Below are 19,611 nucleotides of genomic sequence, written 5' to 3' on the forward strand. Positions count from 1 at the left end.
ATTGCCATGCATCTATCAGGTCGCCCACTGTCTGGGTTGTCCATTTGAGTCTGAATAGTCTATGTTCCGAAGTTTACTGTTCAATTTGTGACTGCATAGAGGTGAACCCACTGGTTGTGGTTATCCTGTCAGGGTAGCTGAGGTTGATTTATACATTTAGGGCCCCTTTCCTAGCCCTCTCCCCATGGAGGGTAAGCAGAGCAAATTCTAAATAAGGCTGCTTTGTCAGGGATACAGCAGCTGGACTGTTCTACCACCTCAGTCCTTGAAACAGAATGACTGATACATACATCCACCAGCTACATGCTTGTGCATGACAGAAAGCTTCCAGCTTCACAATCCTGTTCCCATCATCATTCACCAGTTGCCTTAGAGATTAAGTTTAGGAGAGCAGTATGTGGAGGAAGACACCTGTGAGTGACTTCTTTTAACATGGGGAGGCTGTTGCACTGCAGCCACCATACAATCCTTGATGGATTGAAGGCACAGGTCCAACGGCCTGGGATCCATGCTGACTCTTCTGCTGCAGCCTTCATTTGTCTTCACAGCTGTTGTAGCACTACCCTTGTTATCCTCTGCCTGTTCTGGTGTTGAGAACATTAAGGATTTTCTTTGTCTGAACCTTTGCCCTTGATCGTGCTGCCATGGGTGATCTTGCCTGGAGTACCAGAGTCCTTATGGCATCACTCTGAGGTTCATTGGAACACACACGTCCACTCAGCACTACAAGTTGATGATATGGATCTTTATGAAGTGCTTGACTTTCCTCCATAGATGTTTGTGTGTGTATATACTTCTGGAAGTAATGTATAGCCTACCATGAAGGCAGATATATTCAAAAGATGATTGACCCTATGGGAGAGAAGATGGCACTGTCATTGTTACCTTTAACCAGGGATTCTGCCAGGGAGGAGACCTTTAAGCCATGACCTAAAGGAACTTGTTCTGCAGACACTGTTCAGGAGACAGACCTGTTCTGCAGAACCACAAGGTGCTAGACCTCACAACCTCCCTGGTTTGTTCCAGAAAGGCTGTGCAGAAATGAAAAAAAAAATTAATTGGCCTACATCAAGGGGCTGAGGCTGTGGGATTATTAAGCTAGTCTTAGCGCCCCTTATTGTGGGACCCCCACAAGGAAGGAGAGTCTCAAAGTCTGGCTTTCAGCTTGATCCCAATTATATATACACAGCCATTTTTAGCCCAGAAGCTTGACATCTACAAGCATAAGTCAGATGCCATGGGCCAGCTGTGGCTAAGGCATGGGTCTTTTATTTAAACGTAGATGTACCCTTAAGCTATATCTACACTGCAAGCTTCTGTCAACAAAATTTCTGTCAAACTTCTGTTGGCAGAAGTTTTCTTGACAGAGTGCAGGTCCAGACTGCAGATCTCTCAGAAGAGATCTGATGGACAGGATCATTCTGTTGAATCCCTGTACATCTTATGCCACAAGGAAAAAGGAATATCTCTACAGAGGGGTATTTTCCAACATTTGGCCCAGTCCACATGTCAGAAAAGTCTCTCCCAACAGATATGTCAGCAAAAGATATGCAAATGTTTTACACAATTTGTGCAACTTTTGCTGGCAGTTCTTGGCAGTCTATGTATAGCTTTAGTGACACCTTTGGTACTGGAGGGCTGAAACCAAGGTTTTATTAGTAGAATTAGGTCTGAAACCAGCTGGAAATGGCTGTGTTTTCTGATAAATATATTTGAGCAGAGACATCAGTGCACTAATTCAAATTTCTTTCCATTTCCTTCAGTGTTTCTCACCTGACTGAAAATAAAACAACAAAAATAATTTTTGTGTTGTTAAGTGACATTAAGTGACTGACAGGGAAACTGAGGCACAGAAGCTACTGGCATGTGTAGTGTACTCACTCCTCCTTAAAGTTATTGACAGTATTACAGCCCCTTGCATCCAGGTACCTCAAAGTATTTTTCGAATGTTAATAAATCCTTGTCAGGTAGCTGCATATTATTTGGCACAATTTTACAGATGAAGAGACAGACCTAGAGATGCTTTCATTTCTCTGTATCATCATTAGACGATTTAGTGAGATAACAAGGGTGATGCTGCCAGCAATACAATAATGAAACATAACTGTCAACTTCTTTATACAACGGAGATAATGTTGTCTCACAAATATCTCTCTGTGTGCAAGGTGTTTGCAATTTACATGAGTAGAATGTCTGGCTCAAATTTAAACCCATTCTGAAACTACTGTCAAAGGCATCTTGCAAATACATAGCAAGAAAAAAAGTTATTAATTTAAGGTCACCAAAGAAACGTCCAACTTACCAGAAAATAGGAGCCAAATCCCCCTGCCTTAGAGTCATCATTATATACAACATCTTGATCAAATGTTCTTTTGAATCCACAGTGTAAATCAGAAATAATGTTATTAAGGTCAATGGAGTTACAGTAGCATAAATTTACTGAGAAACCAGAATCTGGTCCTCACTGAATATATGCACTGAAAATATGAATGTTACATTATGAAATACACACAATTGCTCACTATGAATATAGTTGATCAACAATGATTCCATGGCAGGATGGGGACATATCTAACCATGTCACTCAACTGTCTTAGTCTCTGTTATAAATAGTTCATACAGTTTTTATAATTAGTGGAGTCACACACATGCTTGTCTGTCAATCCTTGCAATGAATGCATGTTTCCTAATGGTCTATTTTTTTTTTAATCTTCCCATTAAATTTACTGCCTACACATGAACACCCATTATATGGGGGTAGTGAGAGGAAGGTATAACAGCTCAGGTAAAATGTAACTTAAAAAAAAAAGCCTTTTTAAAAGTTGAAACCAGCAAAATCTAGATGCACATGTATTCAGGATACTCATTGGTGAAAGACAAGCTCTTTCTAAAAACTGGTTGAAATTAATGCAATGGTGGCACCCCCTAGTGGCTAGTTTTTGCAGAAACAAACCGCTTCACATGGATTGCTTTGTTTTCAAGAAAATACAGTCATATTTATTATTAACCGAGAGGAAGCCATGCTAGTCTATATAGTATCAAAACAAAAAAGCAGTCAAATAGCATTTTAAAGACTAACAAAATAATTTATTAGGTGAGCTTTTGTGGGACAGACCCACAGACCAGGTCTGAAGAAGTGGATCTGTCCCACAAAAGCTCACCTAATAAATTATTTTGTTAGTCTTTAAAGTGCTACTTGACTGCTTTTTTGTTTTCACATTTATTATATTTAATTACATCCTGCATATTTACAAAGAAAGAAAGAAAGAAAGAGAAATCCTTTCCAATATTTCCCTTCAGAAGAGACTATTACAGTCTGCATCAGAACCCTATTAAAGACATGCAAAAGTGAACTGGATTCCTTTTCTCAGGGTTGGGGAAAGATAAGGAAAAAAGAATATATTTATTTATAAAAACTTTTCTTCTATTTTGTTCTATGTAAAGGCTAAGGATAATAATTTTTGTCCACCCCCCCACCATATACAAATTAAGAGAACTGTCAAAATAAGAAGAGGGATTGTGTACTATATCATCATTCAGTATTAATTCTAACCTGACAACACAATCTTATAGGTACAATCAAACTCCTTTTCAAAGGACCAAATCCTGAAATACTTCATGCAGCCAAGAATACCACTAACTTCAGCAGGTATTGTCTGACTAGGCTTTTCATCAGGACTGATCCCTTACCAATACCAGATCAATTTTATTTGAAGTAGAGTTTTATTGTTTTCTCAGTGTGGTGAATTGGAAGAACTATAATTACACTTCAATGTAAAGACAGTTTAATTAGATCTGTTTTCATAATAAACAGGTTCCGAAGTAGCTACTGCCTTTATTTCAACATAAATGCCTAATACTCTCCATAATAATGCAAGTAGAGGGGAATTCCAGCAGGCAATAAAATCCTGTGCAGTCAGAAAAAACTAGGTCCAAATAGCAAGCTAGAAAGGCCAAAAGGTACCACAGATGCTTCAGCATGCATATGCTGGGAAGAATGTTCCTCAGGGGTCCTGGGGTTTACTCAAATTTGTCAGTGAGCATCCCAAAATTCCTCTGCGAAGAGAGGTGCACTGGGAAGTCATTGTGTGGGACAAATTTTGTTTCTTGGGTCCTCTCCAAACCTTGCTCACAAGGTACAATATAGGCTTAATTAGATGGTTTGATTTAATTGTTTTATGTTGCACAAGATGACAAGATTGTGCTGAAGCTACAATAATAAAAGTGTGAAAATGGAACTCTCCTGTAGCTGAGTAGTGTTTACTTGTCAGTTTTTCTAGCAGCTTACCTGCTCATTGTGAGGACCTTGCAGAGCCCTTTAGGTTCAGAAAGAGGAAAGGTCATTGACATTCCAAGCAGCGTGAATTCAGGCTTCCCCCATATTGAGTGCTTTAGCATAGGGTTGGGCCTAAGTGGGCCCAATTTACTCAGACTAGTGAAAAACTGGAGACCCAGCCTCTGATTTAGCAACTGATAGGATGAGGGGAAAAAATTCTTATTTGGGGAGCCCCACCAATATCCATGGGGCTTGGTGGGATTAAAATAGAATGCCCATATGTTAGCAGTAGTAGTATCAGAGTGGAAAGAGGAAGAAGGGAACATTTTTTAAGCACATGTCATGTACTAGAGAGAGAGAGAACATATGTTGATGGTGAAGAGCATTTTTTACCTCTAAGGGCCAGACCATCTCTATCCCTCATATGGGTGCTAGGGACAGACGTTTCTCTCTTCTCCTCAACTGCCAAGACCCAGATGCCCAGAAAACATAGTCATCACAGTTGGAAGAGCAGGCAGCCTCTTCCTGAGTGGGAAACCAGCACACACTGGGATGACCATGATGCTCAATTCCTTCTAAAGTCTTCCCTAGATGCCGTGTTCCTGTGTCTGAAGTGTGAATTTAAACTATAGCTTGTGAAGTATTTGCAAATTTGAATTAATTTTGTAACTCCTATTAGATTAAAGCAGATTTTTAGGTGGGCAGAATATTGCTTAGCTGTAGGAATACTCCATATATATCAACCAAGATTTTTGCAAAGATATTTGGGCCTCCCACCAGTAGTTGCTTCAACTGAAATTTCTTCACTGATCAAACTAAATAGTAAACAATCAAGTCATATGGTGTCTGTTGAGGTATTACTTTCCAGAAGTTACAGTATTTCTAAAGAGTACACTAAAACAGGAAAACCTAATAGGATGGTTAGCGCTTTTGCTTCCCAGTGAATGCTAAATGCATTCTGAGCACACTCGTAGTCAGAGGAGCTGCTTCACAATAGATGAGAATCTGGCTTTTGTCTTTTGCATCAGACAAAACAAATATAACAGCAACCTTCATTTTCTAGTTATTTTCCTTCAGTATTAAGAACCTCCATAAGCGTAGATTCTATAATCCTTAACTTGCATTTCAATTATCCCCTTTGGAATTATTTCTGAACATTTTATAAAAATTCTATAGATATTTAATATTTATTTCACCTTCTCTCCCTCTACAATTTCAAACTTCGTCATAATTATGGAGCATTTATTTCTTTTCCTGTATCTTTAATGAACTTTCTCACCTTATATACTAAACTACTTCCTTTTCTTTTCCTCTGAGCCAATATTTTCCCACAATGATCTTCTAATTCCCTGTGCATATTTTAAATGCATTTATTTATTTTAAAAGAATCAAAGTAATTAACATGCCACATAACGTATTCCCTCTTTCTAGGGCCCTGTGCAAAGGTGCATAGCTATTCTGCTGACTATTTCTATTGTCGCACCGTATCAGTTCTACATACTACAAGTAAGATACTGGGGTATACAATGATTTGCGTGTCTCTCCTAGGAAAAGGGAACAAGGGACAAAGCAGAGGGGTCAAGAATGAAAAATCTTTGGGGACAACAAAACTGAAAAGGCGTAGGCTGTTTATGTTTATTGATAGCTGGTTTCTGATACTTCTGTTCATGCTGAATAGCACTTTATTACATGTAGTTCTATTGAAATAATAGCAAGACTTGTGGACATGTGATACTCACTCTAAGTAAAGGTAACAGAAAAGGCAAATGCTATGACTGGACCAGGCCTAATGTGGCCTACTGTGCAAGCAGCAGGGCAAGAATGCCACCTGTTGATGCCCAAAGTGACCTCTAACCTAGTCTGGGAGTCATTTCCAGTGAAATTCTGTTCCCATTACTTGCTGCTTTCTTCCATATTCTTATATTTTTGTCCCTACTGTCAATTTACTGGACAAAAGAATATTTCATAGTTGTTGTTTTATAGTTTTTATTGTTGTTTACTGTTGTTTTTGTCATTTTCAGTAAAAACCCAAAACATTTTTTCAAGTTTCATTTTTATCAAATACACATTTTCTTTGATTTTTTTCCCCACTAGTTGTAGTATTCACTGTGGCACCCATCACACTACCACCCAACACAGTACCACTTATCAGGCCTCTCCTTTGACCTCTAGAAAACATTCATCAGTCCAAGAGCACTTTTATAAAATTGTCATTGACGTATATTTTCTGTGTCAGTCCATGAATATGAAGAATTAATAGAAATTCATAAGAAGCCCTAAATTACATCAAAGATAAGTGAATTCATATTGGTGAGTGTTTTCATTATTATGTCCTCAATGCAAAACAAGAGTCTTCTGTCTAAATTCAATTTCAGAACAAAATTGATTTTTTTACCTCTAATGTGACTGTCAGGGATGTGGTTGAAGTAACTGAGACAGAGAAGGCTGCAAAGAGAAATACATTAAACAGATCCAAAGATGCAGTAGCGTGGACCAGGTTCTTTGTTTTAGTTTTCTCTAATTAGGAAGTACTAAGAGTTATTTATTTATTTATTATTATACTATAATGCTTATAGTATATTAACTTCACTGCACATACATACAATAGAAATAATGCAGTGAAGATTCACCATCAGCAAGATAAAAATAGAGTCTAAAAAAGGGCAGAGCTAAATGTTAACATTCTGGTCTTTTGTTATTAATAAGCAGCACTTTGGTATATTTCTAAATTACATTTCTCACTTGGCAGTTCAAGTTGCAAGGGATGTTAAATACACACATACAACACAATGCTTCTGCACAGATCCCCGGTGCTTTTGTTTATGGGGAATGATAATCATTCTCTACTTGACAACTTCATTTCTTTTGTTGCTAGTTATTATTCTAAGGCAGTTGGAAGTGAAACAGACTTAAAAAAAACATAAAGGAAGGTATGGGGTACATGGTCCTGCAGACAGGTGTTTTGGAATTTTAATTTGGTTTACTGAAACTGAAGGAAAGCCTTTCTGTAGCTGTTATGTCAGCATGAGGGCTAGACTCCAGCCACTTCTACTCCCTACTATGTATACTGGGCCAGATTAACCCTAGCAGGTGCAGGGGAGCATAATTTTCTTGGGGAGGGGTATAAAATGAAAGTATGTATTCATCCCAGATCCTGTATAGAGTTCCACAAGAGGAAGGCAGCTTTTCAATCCAGAATTGCTTAATAGGATTAGTAGGGGAGATGTTGAATCTCCTGACTAGACAGTACATACTTGCTGCTAGAAGAGACACGTGAATTTCAGGACCTGCACTTGTAAGCTCCAGACTGCCTACATCTGTAGAGTCGTATTTGCAGCTTCTACATAGAGGGGCTGACAGTCACTGTGGAACCTGGAACAAGGTGGGAGGGGAACCAGCTTCACTTCCCCAAAAAGGCCAAGGCCAAGGGAGGAAGGGTTGTGGCCTTGGGCAATATCCCTTAGAACTCCTCGTATCATGATGATAGCTGCCTCCCTTCTCCTCAGAGCAGCATGAAGTGGCACAGCAGTGCTACTGCAGCACTTCACAAAGGGGCCTGGAGCTCCGGCTGCCACCACTGCTACTTTGGCTGTTGGTAGCAACCATCACTCTGGGCTCCCTTGAAATCCCAGGCCACAGAGGCACGTTTCCTTTCTCCCTCACACCCATCAGCACGCCTGCTTGTACAGATGCTCTTTAACCATTTCTTCCACCTGTAAACCTCCATCAGCATGGATCCAAAAACCTAGATTACATGTTTTTACAGTGGCATAACACAGGTAGCTAATCTGTCTCATGAGGTTTGCCGGGTTTCTCAAGCCCGGCTCTCTTGGTCTTATGCCTAATCCACATCCTTATTGTACCTTATACATTGTCCCACTTGTGGCTGATAAACGATGTCTATAATGCTGTTGTGTCTGCTGCTACCTTAAGTGCTCCACCTAAAAATTAAGACTTGCCTTGGTGGGTGCACCACAGGTAAAAATTACCCACAGTTAGTACATGGATTTGAAGAAACTGACACAGAGTAAGTGCCTGGGAATATTTCCTTGTTGATACCAAACATAACACTATTAAGTTAAAGAAAAAAAAAATATTGGCAGCCAGCATAAGAAGCCACATATGTAGTTCTTCAGGGCTATTGACCCTTTTAAAAAATGCACTTCAAAATAAAAATCAAGATTAAATTATGTTTGATGTGTTTCTTTATCAAAAGCCACAACTTCATATATTTTCGGCAGGTACGATTTATATCTATTAGATCAAACAAAGTGTTCCTTTCACCCCAGAAATCTGATCATTTGGTATAACATGCTGAATATGATCCAATAATAACATTCCTGTCTGCTGCAGCTGTTGTTATTAAAGATAATGCAAGTGGAGCCATACAAAGCTGGAGTGTGTCTTCCATGCCTCACTGTTGTGTGATAACTGTCATGTTATAGAGGTGGTATTGACTGTGGAAAAAATATCTGAGAGGATAACAGAGGTTCCCGAATAGTTTCATATAGGGATCAAAAAGAAATATCCATTTGCTTCATTAAAGAGCTTTTTATTATGTGTTTTATTATGTCAGTGTCCCTTTTTCATTGCACTGAATAAAAGAATGGGTTATTAGTTACACAATTTAGGGGGTGTCTACAACATGTATTTTTGCCTCAGATTTTCTATTCCTGCTAGCACCAGTTCAACTTTACCAGTGACAGCAATGGTGGGGATCTCACTCTAGACATCTATATACTCTTTGTTTTATATTATAATTCATGAAGACATGCTCTGATAATAGAAAACTGTTCTCACAATATCAGTAGATATTTGGATCCCTGTTGGTTAATCAGTTGTTTCTGTATTACAGGCTGAATTAGTGGTTGTGGTAGTGGGAGAGGATGCATAACGTAGTTACTGTCAGGCAGAAATATTTCCCCTAATGGATTATTTTAAGGAAAGGGTTTCAGAAAACTAGATGTGAATTCAAATACTTAACATTTTGCTTTAGCTGAAAAGGGGATTGTTTTATATTTTGAAACTAGTAACTACTGAGTGAGCAAACCAAATTGGAAGCCCAGGAAGGACTTTTCCTCACTTTTCTTTGATTTCTTTTAAATTGTATCCATTCTATGATACCCACCCAGTCAATCTCTTATAGAAATCATCTTCTATAATCACTGTTCCTTTCGTCACTCACTTTTGTCTATATTTCTTTAGACACTTCTAGCAGTTTGAGGGGGTCTTTTCCCTGGATACCTGAGAAGATTCTTAAATCCTTAGACATAGCCCAATACTAAATCATATTAAATTTGTGGAGAAAGGTCACTCACAGATTAAAAGCCAGTGTTCTAGGCCTAAAAAATCAAATACACACTTAGATAATACAATAAAGATTTTGGGAAAATATTTAATACATGCCCAAAATTAATATACAAAAAGAAAAGAGGCTGAATAGGATTAATATTTACTAACAAGAACCAATAATATTTTAAAGTGTCATGGAGAAATATGGATATTATATGAAGATATATGACTTACTTTGACAATGAATCTTACAATAATAAGCTAAGTGAGTTTCAGTAATAAAGGTCATAATATATATAGATCATCTTTACATCAAGATGAATCCTTCATACTCTGCCTTCATAAAAGGAAACATGCAAATATAGAATCTGCAGTTATGGATCATGAAAGGATATACAACATAGAAGTGAAGCTATGGATTGTAGAGTGTTTCCTTTTCAGGCTCATTGTTATGAATTTCAGTATCCAAGAGTTAAGTACTTTCATTAAAAGAAAACCTAAGGACAAAAGAGGAAAAATATGTGAAACTAATGTTGGGCATTAGTTTATATTCATCCAGTCTCTTGGATTAATTACACCTGTAGTTTGTGTAATCCTGTCTCAGAGCTGAGGATGAACCAGATGATCATATCAGAGAGGTAGCCATGTTAGTCTGTATCTTTGAGAACAACAAGAAGTCCTGTGGCACCTTATGACTAACATATATTTTGGAGCATAAGCTTTCGTGGGCAAAGACCCACTTCGTCAGATGCATGAGTCAGATGCATGCATCTGAGGAAGCGGGTCTTTGCCCATGAAATTTATGCTCCAAAATATCTGTTAGTCTCTAAGGTTCCACAGGACTTCTTATTTTTCCAGATAATCTACAGAAAACCCTTGTAGTCTCTCATTTCTGTGATTCCAAAACATTCCTTGTTTCATTGGGGTATCCATCATTATTCAGAGTGAATACTTTGTCTGATTACATCATGTGGCTTTTATTACTGCACTTGTACTTACTGGGAATGTCTATTCTTTGGGTCTGATCCAGTTTTCATAGAACTTAGTGGAAAGCCTCCCATTGACTTAATAGTGCTTGATTTAACTCATTTCTTTACCCAACTTGGGTGAATGAAGTTGAGATGTTACCATGGATTTGTAACTGATGACAAAATGTGGTCCATTTTCTTTTTCAAAAATTGAAAACAAGTAGGTTTGAGGCTTAGTTTAGCAACTCCTGTCCCCTTCAAATCCTCTCCCCCTGCCTTGGGGACTACAAGTGAATGGAAGTCTGAAGTGTCACCGTCATAGAATGGAGGCAATTAACTGCCCCCACAATCCCCTCCCCCCAAAAAAACAACAACAAAAAACAACAACAACAACAAAACAAGCAAAGCAATGTCACTCATAGGTGATCAAGTTTAGTTTGCATGCTCTGGCAAGTCATAGATACTACTTTGCAGTCTTAAATCACCATTCGTTGATTCTCTATTTCTCTTCAGATAACTGATTCCAAATGAGAGCCTAAAAGAATAATACAAGACTAAATCCTTATAATTATCCAGTATAATTTCTGAATTACTCTCTACATACCTGGAGCTCCATCTTTTCTCAGACTCTCATACTGCAGCTCTCTGTTATCTTGACAGAATGTAGCTGGGTCATGGAATCATACCTATCCCGTAGAACTGGAAGGGACCTTCAGAAGTCATCAAGTCCAGTCCCTTTCCTTCACAGCAGGAATTATTATCCAAAGCAGCTGCAACCCTTCCCAGCTTGCTATCATCTGTATCTTTTCATATAATTCCTCATCGGTGACCTTCTGCATCCACCCTATTCTCAGAATCTTTCTATAACAACTCCTTTTGAATGCCGGTATTCTTTTCGAATCTTTCGTTGTCACCCATGTCTCACATCCATACAACATGCTGTTGAATAGGCACATTTTCAAAACGCTCAGCTTTGTCCTAAGCTAATTGCTTTGCTTTTCCAGATCTTATCCATCGCCTTCAAACTCACTCTTGCTTTTGCTATTCTAGTAGCTATTTCCTTCTTACAGTCTAGATCATATGTTATGTTTCTCCCCAGATATGTGAACTTCTCTACGTTTTCTAGTTCACAAGTTCACATATCTGGGGAGCAACTTAACATATGATCTAGACTGTAAGAGGAAATAGCAGGTAGAAAAGTGAAAGCAAGAGTGAGTTTGAAGTCTATGCCAATTTCTAAATCATTGATGAAGACATTGAACAGAACTGATCCCAAAACAGACCCCTGCAGAACCCCACTTGTTATAACCTTCCAGCATGATTGTGAACCGTTAATAAATACCCTCTGAGAACAGTTATCCAGCCAGGTATGCACCCACCTAAGTTGTATTTGCCCAGTTTATTGATGAGAAGAATATGCAAGACCATATAAAATGCCTTACTAAAGTCTAGGTATACCACATCTACCGTGTCTCCCTTTTCCACAAGACTTATTATCACATCAAAGTAAGCTATCTGATTCATTTGGCATGATTTTGTTCTTTACAAATCCATGGTGGCTGTTACCTATCACTTTATTTTCTTTCAGATGTTTGCAGATGAATTCCTTAATAACTTGCTCCATTATCTTCTCACACAGAAGTTAAAATAACTGTCTGTAATTCCTTGGGTTGCTCTTGTTCCCCTTTTTATAGATGGTCACTATAGTTGCCCTTTTCCAGTCTTCAGGAATTTCCCCATACTTCCATGACTTTTCAAAGATGGTAGTTAAAGGCTCAGATACCTCCCCTGTCAGCTCCTTGCATATTCTAGGATGCATTTCATAAGGCTCTGGCAACTTGCATACATCTTATTTTTCTAAGCAATTTTTAACTTTTTTTAATTATATCTTCTAAAGCTATCCCCCTTCCCACTAGCATTCCCTATGCTAGGCATTCCTTCATGAGACTTTTTGGTGAAGACTGAAACAAAGAATTCAATTAAGCACCTCTGCCATTTTCAAGTTTTCTAATATTGCTTTTTCTTCCTCGCTGTCAGGGGGCCTACCCTGCCCGTGGTCTTCTTCGTGCTTATAATATATTTATAGAATGTCATCTTGTTACCCTTTATGTCTCTAGCTCATTTGAGCTCATTTGGTGCCTTTGCTTTTCTACTCTTGCCCCTGCATATCTGTATTGTGTGCTTATGTTCATCCTTTGTAAGTTGTCCTAGTTTTCTCTTTTTATATGACTCCTTTCTGTTTTTGAGATCATGCAAGATCTCCTGGTTCAACCAAGATGGTCTTTGACATATTTTCTATCTTTCCAACATAGTCAAGTAGCTTGCTTTTGAGCCTTTAATAATGTTCATTTGAAAAATTGCCAGTCCTCTTCAGTTGTTTTTCCTCTGCGTCTTGCTTCCCATGGGACCTTACTTACCAGCTCTCTAAGTTTATCAAAATCTAACTTCCTGAAATTCATTGTTTCTATTTTGCTGTATTCCCTTGTACCACTCCTTAGACTCATGAACTCTATGGCTACAATTACAGTACCGTGACCTGTCTACAGAAGTTACTGTCAGAAGAGAGGTGCCGACAAAATGTCTGTTGACAGATCATATCTACCCATAAAAGCAGATTGATTTTTTGATGCACTCTGTTGACAAAGTGGCCCCTGAAGCATCTACACAGCTTTTTTTTTTAATCAAGTTTCTGTTCATAGAATGCATTTTGTGTGTGCACTTTATCTACAAAACTTGCTAGTGTAACTGTAGCCATAGATTCCATGGTCAGTTTTTCCTAAGCTGCCTTCCACTTTTATATTCTCAGCCAGTTCCTCCCTACTGGTTAAAATCAAACCTAGAACTGCTTCCCCCCAGTAGCTTGTTCAACCTTCTGAAATAAAAATATTGTCTTCAATGCAGTTTAAGAACTTATTGGATAGCCTGTGCTTCAGTGTGTTAGTTTCCAAACATATGTTTGGATAGTTCCAATCCCCCATTACCACCAAATCCTGTGCTTTGGATGATTTTGTTAGTTGCTTAGAAAAAGCCTCATCCACCTCTTCTACCTGGGTAGGTGGTCTGTAGTAGATCTCTAGCATAACATCACCCTTGTTTTTTTACCCCTTTCAAACTAACCCAAAGAATCTCAACACTTTCGTCTCTTATGTCCATCTTCACCTCAGTGCAGGTGTGTACATTTTTAATATATAAAGCAAAACCTCCTCCCTGTTTACCCCATCAGTCCTTCCTGAGTAAGCTGTAACCTTCTGTATTAATATTCCAGTTGTGTGTATTATCCCACCAAATCTCTGTGATAACAACTGTCATAGTTGTGTTTAATTTTTTGAGGGCTTTGAGTTCTTCCTGCTTATTACTCATACTTCTTGCACATAGACATCTAAGATACTGATTTGATTTTGCCTCCCAATTCTGCCTAGTCCCTATTTATTATTGTAGCCCATGTTCCCTCCCATTGCTGGATGAACTCCTAGGTCTCCATGTTCTTCTCTTACCTGTGGGCTTTGGTCACCTGACCCTGTCGAACCTAGTTTAAAGCCCTCTTCACTAGGTTAGCCAGTCTGCTTCCAAAAATGGTCTTTCCCATCCTCAAAAGGTGAGCTCCAATCTCTGCTTAGTAGTAAGTAACCAGCTGCCAGTGCCCCCAACTTGAGCAGAGCCATCACCTCCTCCACCAGTGGTGTGCCAGCAGTCTGCTGTAGCTGAATAAGTGCCTCAGCCTTAGATGTTGCCCCATGGATATCCTCCAGGAATTCCCCATGGACTCTGATGCTCTGCAGCCTTGCAACTTCCTCCTGCAGCTCTCCCACCTGCTGCCTGAGAGATTCCACCTGCAGGCACCTTTCATATTGGATGCTCCTGTCAGCCTGGATTTCAGTAAGTGGGAAATGTGAGCCACAGTTTCTGCAAAACCACACAGGGGGTCTGGGCAGTGGCATCCATGGTCAGGTGATCTGTCTGGCTACAGGCATCATTGGAGGAGACAAGAGCAGTGCTGGTACAGGTATTGGCTACGTCTACACGTGCCCCAAACTTCGAAATGGCCACGCAAATGGCCATTTCGAAGTTTACTAATGAAGCGCTGAAATGCATATTCAGCGCTTCATTAGCATGCGGGCCGCTGTGGCGCTTCGAAATTGAAGCGCCTTGCCGCTGTGCGGCGCGTCCAGACGGGGCTCCTTTTTGAAAGGACCCCGCCTACTTTGAAGTCCCCTTATTCTCATCTGCTCGTGGGAATAAGGGGACTTCGAAGTAGGAGGGGTCCTTTCAAAAAGGAGCCCCGCCTGGACACGCCGCGCGGCGGCAAGGCGCATCAATTTCGAAGCGCCGCGGCGGCCCGCATGCTAATGAAGCGCTGAATATGCATTTCAGCACTTCATTAGTAAACTTCGAAATGGCCATTTGCGTGGCCATTTCGAAGTTTGGGCACGTGTAGACACGGCCATTGTGAGTCTTTCTAACCATAGTAGGTCTCCCTTGGACTCCCTCTTACAAATTCCCTCACAAACTCCCCTGTTAGCAGACCCTGGTTGCAGCTCCCAGTTGGTCCTTTATCCTTTGGCAATATGGCAAGGACTGTTTTTTATGTTTTGTTTTTTGTTTTTTTTTTTGTGATTTCCAGGCTGAAAACACTTTTGTTCCCTTATCCTCTAGCTGACTAACATAATTTTCTTTTTAAGTCTAGCTCACTAATCAAGTTGACATTATAGTCTACTTTTCTTCAAACATGTCTATTTTGGGTGCCTTGATTTTTTTTGGGCTTCCCACATTGAGATATCTTAAAGGGGCCCAATTTTCAAGAAGTGACTTAAAAATCTGGCCTTTTTTTAAAAATGTCTAAAGTTGTGAACCTCAAAACTAAAACTCTCAAAATCTGCAGTCACTAGGAAATTAGTTATTTTTTTTATGCCCATGATGGTAAGTAGTCTTTCTTCAAATTCAGTATGGTTACATATTGTAAATTCTAGCTAAGATCTCCTCCCCATTCCTTGGTTAGCCAAAAGAGTCCTGTATACTACCTTGTGTAGTCAAAATGGATTTCTTTCCCTGTTCTGTAAAGTAAGATTTGAAGGGCATATATAGGAGATGTGTAAAAGTTTGCAAAGACATCCACTAACACTCCAGATCTCTTAGGATTGTAAAACTGGTGTGCACATTTTTAAAATACCAAACAATACATAAATGCAAATATATAAATAAATCCCTTTCCATAGTCTTGGCTTCCTCGACTTCCCCATGAGAAAGAGAAGTGCAGGCAAGAACAGAAGAGAAAACAAACAAACAAAAACCACACTCCCTCCTCTCTTTAATTTTTTTTTGCATATTAAATGGTTGATATAAGATTTAATTTTGATTATCTGTCAGGCAGGACTGTATGTTTAATTTCTCTGAGGCAGTTTATCCATCAGCACTAGAAACACAAATAGCTATTTGTGGGGTGAGAAAGTACCATGCATTTCATGGAGATGTTATATTGTGTTGCCATTCTCTTCTTTCAAGCACAGCTAATAACTAGTAAATAACTTCTTCATATTAATGTGTACAGTGCAGTCAAAGCTTCAGGAGCAGTTGTATTCCTGTTAAATTATAGTCTTGGACTGAGGACTGTGGGGATAAGGAAAGAGAAAGAGGACAAACAGCTGCAGCTCGAATCAATTACAACTAACTCACATTTAGATGAAAGGTCAAAGCTGTGTTGAATATATATTCATAAAATTTGATAAGTACACACTGCAAATCTTGAATTTACTCCTGAGGTCCTCAGTGTATTTGTGTGCGTGTGTGTGTGTGAGAGTGAGAGAGAGAAAGCTGAACCCACAGAGAGCTGTACTCAGTCTAATTCTCCTATCTGCTATGGGAATTTTCCTTTATAGAAAATAGCACGGGGATGATGTCGTTGGAGCTGAAGTACATGGGTTCTAGTCCCAACTCCCCCACATGCACATACAATTTATATGGTAATTGAGTCTGTTGTCTAAAGTGCATGGATTTGTTTCAGCATGTTAACAGTGCCACTCTGTATTTGCTGCTATCTCATGCCTTAAAATATTAACTTTAGGAAACTCAGGCTACGTCTACACGTGCACCCAACTTCGAAATAGCTTATTTCGATGTTGCGACATCGAAATAGGCTATTTCGATGAATAACGTCTACACGTCCTCCAGGGCTGGCAACGTCGATGTTCAACTTCGACGTTGCTCAGCCCAACATCGAAATAGGCACAGCGAGGGAACGTCTACACGCCAAAGTAGCACACATCGAAATAAGGGAGCCAGGCACAGCTGCAGACAGGGTCACGGGGCGGACTCAACAGCAAGTCGCTCCCTTAAAGGGCCCCTCCCAGACACACTTTCATTAAACAGTGCAAGATACACAGAGCCAACAACTAGTTGCAGACCCTGTATATGCAGCACGGACCCCCAGCTGCAGCAGCAGCAGCCAGAAGCCCTGGGCTAAGGGCTGCTGCCCACGGTGACCACAGAGCCCCGCAAGGGCTGGAGAGAGAGTATCTCTCAACCCCCCAGCTGATGGCCGCCATGGAGGACCCCGCTATTTCGATGTTGCGGGACGCGGATCGTCTACACGTCCCTACTTCGATGTTGAACGTCGAAGTAGGGCGCTATTCCCATCCCCTCATGGGGTTAGCGACTTCAACGTCTCGCCACCTAACGTCGATTTCAACTTCGAAATAGCGCCCAACACGTGTAGACGTGACGGGCGCTATTTCGAAGTTACTGCCGCTACTTCGAAGTAGCGTGCACGTGTAGACGCAGCTTCAGAGTTTTTTTGGTTTACCTGCTAAGTATTGCCAAGTCTGTGGTATTGTCAAAATGTCATGCACAGTTCATTAGTCTGAAGCAAAAAACTTTAGATACTGATACAATAATGACCGGAGTGTCTTAGAGGAAATCTATTGTGATCTGGAATTTAGGTGCATATGAGCTGGTGGCAGAATGGAGTAGCTTACAAAACAAATCACTTTCATGTTTAACTTTCATACATTAAAAACTAACTTTGCTTGCATAATGTAAAGAAACCAATGTAGTGACTCAGAGGTTTTAGTACCAGAATTAAAAATCAGGGGCTTCAGTGTCAGATCCTACTTAGTTTCTAGAGCTATACATAATTGTATTTCTTTATTTCAGTGAAATGGAGATAAGATTTGAATTAGCTTTGGATACCAACAGGTAGTGAAATCTCACGTTTGACATGCAGTCTGTACTGCAAAGAAGACTGAAAGCCCAGATCAATAGTGCTATTCCAATGTACGGCTCTCCCTGATGAAACCTGCATAGTATTTGAAAATAGAATTCTCAGGTGGCCAATTTTCAAGAGCTCAGGACCAGATTTTCATGGTTCCTGTCCCATGTAGGCACCTCAATAAAGGTCAAGTTTTCATAAACACTGAGTAGTACTCAACATGCTGAGGTATTCTGAAAATATGGCCATTTATTTTGATACCTAGTATGGAGCTTATGTCAGATGAAAATCTGACCGTCATACTTCTACCCTCTAAAATAAATGGATATAACTATAATAAACCTGATGCCCTTCTTTTGGGCTTCCTTGGTGAGATAAACTGATAAACACATGATTTGTAATAGCAGCATAATGGGAAATGAGACTGGTGGGAAAGAATTAAGAGGAAGAGAAAATAAATTTGTCAAACTATATGGCATATGTAAAAGAATCAGTTTTTTTATATTGGTTAACTGAAAAAAATTTATTGGTTAACTAAAAATTTTTGTTATTGATTAACATAAAAGTGGGTCAGGTTGCCTGATTTAGGAGGTCAATAAAGTTAATTTGGATAATATGAGTTATAGGCCAGTTAATCAGATCAGAAGATAAAGTTCTTGTCTCAAAATCAGGACATACCTGTGAGGGTCCTTTGCGTATTTTGTATGACAGGATGTTCTTATTACATTGTAACTGAGCAGGGCTCACCACCATGGTGCCTTCTTCTAGTCACTTGGTAATCAGCCCTTGAAGGTTCCATAGGATCCAGTGTCTCACCTGCTGTTACCTGCCTTCTCTGTTCTCCATGAAGGCTGTGGCCACACTTGGCCAAAACTTCGAAATGGCCATGCAAATGCCCATTTTGAAGATTACTAATGAGGTGCGCCGCAGCCAGAAGCATCCTAATGCTAAGGAGGCGCTGAATATTCAATTCACTGCCTCATTAGTAATCTTCAAAATGGCCATTTGCATGGCCATTTCAAACTTTTGGCCAAGTGTGGACACAGCCCTAATCTCAGGATCTGTGTCCCTCACAGACCATGACGCCCTTTCCTCAGGGTAACCCTAGCACAGAACCCCACACTCTGGAGATCTCCCCTCCCAGGGAGCTCTGAACCCCAGTGCCCATCTTGCCTCTGAATTTCAAGAAAGAAAGTCAGAATTCTTTACACATGATATTGATTGTTCCAGTTTCTTGATATAAGCAGTAAGGTAGTAATAAAATTATTAAGTGTCCCAGAGGGTCAGAGAAATCACTGGTACATTATAGCCTAAGGGACATCAACTGAGTTCTTAAACATTTGCCATGAACTCAGAAACTGTATTTGAGATTAGTATATGTGCTGAACATATTAATTATCCTATTATTCTGCTTATCACACACTTCTTCTCTACTACAACCTTTTTAATAAGACGCAGAGAAGTTGGGAACAACAAGTTCTACTAATATTTGTATTTTATGTATATTTAATTACTCAATTCCACTTGCTTTTTAAACTTCAGGCTTGTATTTGCAACACTTGTACTTTTGCTGTGACTCTTCTGGAAGTTTTGCTTTTAGCAAACCCATTGCATCCATTTCATCATTTTATTTCCACTCTCCATTTGCATCTCACTTTTCTTTTGCTTCATGTAGTGGTGTATGTGTAGTACTCAGAGGCACTGCGATCTCATACTTGGGTGAGTGAAGTCTCTGTTCTACAGCCTCAGTGGACCTTTAGCTCACGTGGTAGAGTGTAGTGCTTTAGACCCTATGCTTGCAGGTTCTCTCCCTAGTGCTAGCAACCTGGGTCTGTCACCATTACAATTGGTATATTGGCCAGGAAGATCTACTA

This window comes from Carettochelys insculpta, chromosome 6 (assembly GCF_033958435.1).
Source record: "Carettochelys insculpta isolate YL-2023 chromosome 6, ASM3395843v1, whole genome shotgun sequence".
In the NCBI taxonomy this organism is placed as follows: domain Eukaryota; kingdom Metazoa; phylum Chordata; order Testudines; family Carettochelyidae; genus Carettochelys; species Carettochelys insculpta.